Below are 7,725 nucleotides of genomic sequence, written 5' to 3'. Positions count from 1 at the left end.
GTATATTTCGCAGAGTCCTCTTGTGCAAGTATAATTACACTGCTCTTATAATAGTTGTTTATTCGGGGCGGCAGGTAGCTTAGTGGTTAAGAGCATTGTGCCAGTAACCGAAAGGTCGCTGGTTCTAATCCCTGAGCCAACTAGGTGAAATATCTGTCGATGTGCCCTTGAGCAAGGCACTTAACCCTAATTTCTCATGTAAGTCGCTCTGGATAAGAGCGTCTGCTAAATGACTAAAATGTAAATCTATTGTACACAAGAACTGCAACACCATCTGTTTTGTTTTGTCTTTTAGATTCTTTACTTTATTTATTCCATGTTTTTTTCTCTTTCATTTGATGTTTCTCCCGTTGTGTACTGCTTGCATGAACTGCTTGTAAATTACATTATACTGAATATACAGATTCAGAAAGTATTCACACCCCTTGAGTTTTTCCACATTTTGATGTGTTACAGCCTGAATTTAAAATGGATTAAATTAAGATTTGTTTTGTCACTGGCCTACACAGAATACCCCATAACGTCAAAGTGGAATGATGTTTTATGAAATGTTTACAAATTAATACAAAATGAAAAGCAGAAATGTCTTGAGTCAATAAGTATTCAACCCCTTTGTTATGGCAAGCCCAAATAAGTTCAGGTGTAAAAATTTGCTTAACAAATAACCTTCCTACCTCAGTTGCCGGAGAGGAAGGAAACCGCTCAGGGATTTCACAATGAGGCCAATGGTGACTTTAAAACAGGTACAGAGTTTAATTGCTGTGATTGAAGAGTACTGAGGATCAATCAACAACATGGTAGTTACTCCACAATACTAACCTAACTGACAGAGTGAAAAGAAGGATGCCTGTACAGAATAAAAATATTCCAAAACATGCATCCTGTTTGCATCAAGGAACTAAAGTAATATTGCAAAACATGTGGCAAAGCAATTCACTTTTTGTCCTGAATTCAAAGTGTTATGTTTGCGGCAAATCCCATACAACACATTACTGAGTACCACTCTCCATATTTTAAAGCATAATGGCGGCTACATCATGTTATGGGTATGCTTGTAATCGTTAAGGACTGGGGAGTTTTTCAGGATAAAAAAATAATGGAATGGAGCTAAGCAAAGGCAAAATCCTAGAGGAAAACCTGGTTCAGTCGAATTTCCACCAGACACTGGGAGATTGATTCACCTTTCAGCAGCACAATAACCTAAAACACAAGGCCAAATTCTACTTACCAAGAACACAGTGAAAGTTCCTGAGTGGTCGAGTTACAGTTTTGACTTAAATCTACTTGAAAATCTATTTCAAGACCTGCAAATTGTTGTCTAGCAATGATCATCAACCAATTTCACAGAGGTTGAAGAATTTTGAATAATAATGGACAAATGTTGCACAATCCAGGTGTGGAAAGCTTTTAGAGGCTTACCCAGAAGGACTCGCAGCCGTAATCGCTGCTAAAGGTGATTTTACAAAGTATTGACTCAGGGTGTGAATACTTATGTAAATTAGATATTTATGTATGCCTTTTCTAAACATTGGCAAACATTTCTAAAAGACATGTTTTCACTTTGTCATTATGGGGTATTGTGTGTAGATGGGTGAGAGAAAAAAAAATATATAATCAATTTTGAGTTCAGGCTGTCAAGTCAAGGGGTATGAATACTTTCTGAAGGCACTGAACAAAAATATAAACACAACAATTAAAGTGTTGGTCACATGTTTCATGAGCTGAAATAAAATATCCCAGAAATGTTCTATATGCACAAAAAGCTTATTTCTCTCAAGTGTTGTGCTCAAATGTATTTACATTCCTGTAAGTGAGCATTTCTCCATTGCCAAGATAATCCATCCACCTAACAGGTGTGGCATATCAACAAGCTGATTAAACAGCATGATCATTACACAGGTGCACCTTGTGCTGGAGACAATAAATGGCCACTCTAAAATGTGCAGTTTTGTCACACAACACAATGCCACAGATGTCAAGTTTTGAGGGAGTGTGCAATTGCAGGAATGTCCACCAGAGCTGTTGCCAGATAATTTAATGTTCATTTCTCTACCATAAGCTGCCTCAAATGTCATTTTACAGAATTTGTCAGTAAGTCCAAACGACCTCACAACCGCAGACCACGTGTATGGCGTTGTGTGGGTGAGCGGTTTGCTTATGTCAACGTTATGAACAGAGTGAATGCACAGATACTTTGACGAGATCCTGAGGCCCATTGTTGTGCCATTCATCCTCCACCATCACCTCATGTTTCAGCATGATTATGCACAGCCCCATGTCGGAAGGATCTGTACACAATTCCTGGAAGCTGAACATGTCCCAGTTCTTCCATGGCCTGCATAGTCACCAGACATGTGACGCATGTTTGGGATGCTCTGGATCGACGTGTACAACAGCCATGTTCCAGTTCCCGCCAATATCCAGCAACTTCGCACAGCCATTGAAGCGGAGTGGAACAACATTCCACAGGCCACAATCAACAGCCTGATCAACTCTATGCGAAGGAGATGTGTCACGCTGCATGAGGCAAATAGTGGTCACACCAGATACTGAGTGGTTTTCTGATCCACGGCCCTACTTTTTTTAAAGGTATCTGTGAACAACAGATGCATATCTGTATTTCCAGTCATGTAAAATCCATAGAATAGGCCCTAATGAAATTATTTAAATTCATGATTTCCTTATATGAACTGTAACTCAGTAAAATCTTTGAAATTAATGCATGTTGCGTTTACATATTTTTCTGTATATACAGTGCATTCGGAAAGTATTCAGACCCCCTGACCTTTAAAAAAAAAAAAATAATTACCGCCTTATTCTAAAATTGACTAAATAGATTTTTTCCCCTCATGAATCTCCACACAATACCCCATAATGACGAAGCAAAAATTGTTTTTTAGAAAAGTTTGCAAATGTATTAAAAATCTAAAATCAGACACTTTACTCAGTACTTTGTTGAAGCACCTTTGGCAGCAATTACAGCCTCAAGTATTCTTGGGTATGACACTATGAGCTTGGCACACCTGTATTTGGGGAGTTTCTCCAATTCTTCTCTGCAGATCATCTCAAGCTCTGTCAGGTTGGATGGGGAGCGTTGCTGAACAGCTATTTCCAGGTCTCTCCAGAGATGCTCGATCGGGTACAAGTCCGGGCTCTGGCTGGGCCACTAAGGATATTCAGAGACTTGTCCCGTAGCCACTCCTGTGTTGTCTTGGCTGTGTGCTTACGGTCGTTGTAGTGTTGGAAGGTGAACCTTCGCCCCGGTCTGAGGTCCTGAGCGCTCTGGAGCAGGTTTTCATAAAGGATCTCTCTGTACTTTGCTCCGTTCATCTTTCCCTTGATCCTGACTAGTCTCCCAGTCCCTGCCGCTGAAAAACATCCCCATAGCATGATGTCTCCCGAGTGGCGCAGTGGTCTAAGGCACTGCATCGCAGTACTAGCTGTGTCACTAGAGATCCTGGTTTGAATCCAGGCTATGTCGTGGCCGGCTGCGACCAGGAGACCCATGGGGCGGTGCACAATTGGCCCAGCGTTGTCCAGGGTAGGGGAGGGGAATGGCCGGCAGGGATGTAGCTCAGTTGGTAGAGCATGGCGTTTGCAACGCCAGGGTTGTGGGTTCAATTCCCATGGGGGGCCAGTATGAAAAATAAAATAATGTATGTACTCACTAACTGTAAGTCGCTCTGGATAAGAGCGTCTGCTAAAATGTAAATGCTGCCACCACCATGCTTCACCGTAGGGACGGGGCCAGGTTTCCTCCAGACGTGACGCTTGTATTCAGGCCAAAGAGTTCAATCTTGTTTCATCATACCAGAGAATCTTGTTTATCATGGTCTAAGTCCTTTAGGTGCCTCTTGGCAAACTCCAAGCGGGCTGTCATGTGCCTTTTACTGAGGAGTGGCTTCCGTCTGGCCAATCTACCATAAAGGCCTGATTTGGTAGAGTGCTGCAGAGATGGCTGTCCTTCTGGAAGGTTATCCATCTCCACAGAGGAACTCTGGAGCTCTGTCAGAGTGACCATTGGGTTCTTGGTCACCTCCCAGACCAAGGCCCTTCTCCCCTGATTTCTCAGTTTGTCCGGGCAGCCAACTCTAGGGAGAGTCTTGGTGGTTCCAAACTTCTTCCATTTAAGAATGATGGAGGCCACTGTGTTCTTGGGGACCTTCAATGCTACAGAAATTTGTTGGTACCCTTCCCCAGATCTGTGCCTCGACACAATTTTGTCTCAGAGCTCTACGGACATTTCCTTCGATCTCATGGCTTTTGCTCTGACATGCACTGTCAACTGTGGGGCCTTATATAGACAGGTGTGTTCCTTTCCAAATCATGTCCAATCAATTGAATTTACCACAGGTGGACTCCAATCAAGTTGTAGAAACATCTCAAGGATGATCAATGGAATCCAGATGCACTTGAGCTCAATTTCGAGTCTCACAGCAATGGGTCTGAATACTTATGTAAATAAGGTATTTCTGTTTTTTATTTTTAATACATTTGCTAAATAAATACTTGTTTTCTCTTTTCCATTATTGGGTATTGTGTGTAGATTGATGAGGAAATTCAAAAAATAAACAATTTTAGAATAAGGCTGTAACGTAAGAAAATGTGGAAAAAGTAAAGGGCTCTGAATAAAAATAATATTCCACATTTCATGTCATACAGCTAAGTCTGCTAGTGAACTGAATCATGTGTTATAATAATGTCACTTCAATTGGCATACAGTACATTTTTTATACATCAAATACATTGTAAATCCAATACAGAAAATAAATACATAATCCCTAAATATTTTCAAAAAATTCTTCAAAGTATTCAAATAATTTTTGTTTAATACTGAATTAATGTGAGGTGCATAATAGCACTAAATACAATGTTGCGATATAATGAATACAAAATAAATAAATAAATAAGTTATTACTGTGACTAGAAGGATGATTACTTAAGGGTTAAGGGGACAGCATAGCAGCAGAAAATATTATTTTCATGAGCAATAAGGCCCAAGGAGGTGTGGTATATGGCCAATATATGGTTCTTAGGCACACGGAGTGCCTGGATACAGCTCTTAGCCATGGTATATTGGCCGTATACCACAAACCCTGAGGTGTCTTATTGCTTTTATAAACTGATTACCAACGCAATTAGACCAGTAAAAGGCAGTTTTTTGTCATACCCATGGTTAACGGTGTGATATACTATGGCTTTCAGCCAAACAGCATTCAGGGCTCGAATCACCTGGTTTATAAAAAAAATTGAAAATTATTTTGTTTGTGTATGCTGAGGTATGCTATCAAGATGATGATTAGTCTACCAGTATGAGTGAAGCAGATATGACATCACAGCCAGGCAGATTGTGAGAAGACTTGTCTTGAAGCATATTCCACTGGAGGCAGCAGCTGTGGTTGTTGCTGCAGCAACAATGGATGTTGTGCTGGCAGCTGTGGCTTTTTTAGGAACAGCTGTAGTTGGAGTTGGAGCAGCTGTGGTTGTCGTAGCAGCAGCTGTGGTTGTTGTTGGAGCAGCTGTGGTTGTGGGGGCAGCAGCTGTAGTTGTGGTGGTGGATGCTGCTGTGGTTGTAGTTGGAGCATCTGTTGTTGTCGTGGCAGAAGCTGTTGGGTTTGTGGTTGCAGCTGTGGTTGTAGTTGGAGCAGCTGTGGTTGTCGTGGAGGCTGCTGTGGTTGTAGTTGGAGCAGCTGTGATTGACGGGGCTGCAGATTTTGTTGTAGTTAGAGCAGCTGTGGTTGTAGTTGGAGAAGCTGTGGTTATTGTGGCAGCAGCTGTTGGTGGCATGGCAGCAGCTGTAGTTGACGTTACAGCAGCTGTGGTTGACGTGGCAGCAGCTGTGGTTGTTGTGGAATAAACGGTGGTAGTTACGGCAGCTGTAGTTGTGGTGGCAGCAGATGTGGTTGTAGTTGGCACAACTGTGGTTGTTGTGGCTGCAGCTGTAGTTGTGGTGGCGGCTACTGTGGTTGTAGTTAGAGCAGCTGTGGTTGTTGTGGCAGCAGCTGTGGTTGTATTTGGTTCAGCTGTGGTTGTCATGGCAACAGCTGTGGTTGTTGTGGGGGCATTGGTTGTTGTGCTTTGGGAATTCCCTGATGCTGTTGTAAATTAAAGCATCAATTTTAGAATATATTTTTGCAATTTCAAATGATTTACAATCTAAAGACTAGTGGATCAACTTACCTATTATCAGAAGAAGGACTGTGATAATTGTTGCATTCATCTTCAAATAGTTTTCTTATTATTCTATAATCACAGAGTAAGGGTGAAGTCATTATATAGGACAATATCATACATAAGGTAAAATACAAATAATGACAAACAGAATGACAATGACAAATTAAATATAGGAGATTACTATAGTAACTGCCCTTCACTATTTTTGGAGGATCTATGATTTTCACTTTTCAAACGAAGTCATCCATGAGTGCTTTGTCTTGGTATTAATCTCTGGTTAAACTATTGTTTCATTAAACAAATCTTCAAAATATAATTTGTTACACGATAAATTAAAAACACACTTACCCCAAAAAATGGAGGTTTTGGATGTAGGTTTTTCAGTTCACTCCTAAAAAGTGCTGGCAGTTCAACACTGCTCTTCAATTGTGATGCTACACCTGAGTAAGTATATTCTTCCAACGGTGTCCTTCCAAACTTCTCCTAAGATCCTGAATTGCTACAGCTTTTATAGTTTAAAGAACAGCCTTGATGACATCATTATGATGAAACTTTGGTTTTGAGTCACCTTGTAGAAAAGGGTGTGCTCAGGTGTGTCCTATCCTCCCCTCAACTGAAAATAAAGTAACCTCTCTCCAATTAATGCTGAAATCCAATCGAGCAGGACATGGATATACACTATACATCCCTGGATGCACTTTATGTATCAATTATAATTTATTGTAATGCATAATGTAATGTTTTATACATGACTGTGATCAATAATTGTATTTTTGTCAGTTAGATATCCCAAGGCAATTCTAAAACCAAGGTTCTTTTTCCACTGACACCCAGACGTATGCATATGTGAGCACACACCCAATGATGACACACAGGGTTTTTTAAATTCATGAACTGTATAAAATGATCACTTTGTTATTAATTGTCAGAGTGTACTCCTCAATAGGGTGAAGTATGCTCTCCCATGGGATGCTATAGAGGTCTGTTAACATCTGAATACTCTCTCTGCAGTGCATCTTAAAGTATCTGTCCAGTGTTTCCAGATATCTATGAAATATGACCTATAATTACTTATGAGTGAAATAGTTTACCTTCCCAAAAATTATAAGTATATTAAAAGGCACATTTTCTGTGTTGGAATGGTGTGGGCATAGCCCAACAACAGAATGGTATGGGCGTATACCGCTAAATCAAAATATTAATAATAAGAGTATAATGTTTTTGGGATACGATTTTGGTTTTGGAGAAACCATAATTGGTACAGCATACGACATTGACGACAAAGATGACTGACATGTTGAAAGAGAACTTGGTGACTTGACATCCACTCTATAAGTTCAGAATGAAACTCCATCCTATGATTTGTGAAATTCAGAACATACTGCACTGTATACTCACACAATCTCACCACAAATAGTTTTGGTACAATCAAATCCTTCTGCAATCGTTCACAACTAATCAAGAGCTGAAATTATGAAAACAACTCACCAGAAGTATTTATAAAAATATAATTGCCACATAAATGGGCATTGTGTTGCCCCACCAACATCT

The 7,725-nt window shown here is 40.3% G+C and overlaps 1 long non-coding RNA gene across 1 annotated transcript; it reads right to left on the bottom strand.

The window, feature by feature from the left end:
* Positions 1-4,460: 4,460 nt before the first annotated feature.
* Positions 4,461-6,665, bottom strand: LOC311112009. Its single transcript, XR_014610816.1, has 3 exons — positions 6,523-6,665; positions 6,181-6,243; positions 4,461-6,095 (listed from the first exon to the last, which is right to left on the bottom strand). It is a non-coding gene; the product is annotated as an uncharacterized lncRNA (long non-coding RNA).
* Between the last annotated feature and the right edge of the window lie 1,060 nt (positions 6,666-7,725).

Source organism: Coregonus lavaretus (genome assembly GCF_964263955.1).
Source record: "Coregonus lavaretus genome assembly, chromosome: 38".
NCBI lineage: Eukaryota > Metazoa > Chordata > Actinopteri > Salmoniformes > Salmonidae > Coregonus > Coregonus lavaretus.
Note: the sequence above shows the minus strand (reverse complement) of the source record. Positions and strands in the feature narration are given on the sequence as shown.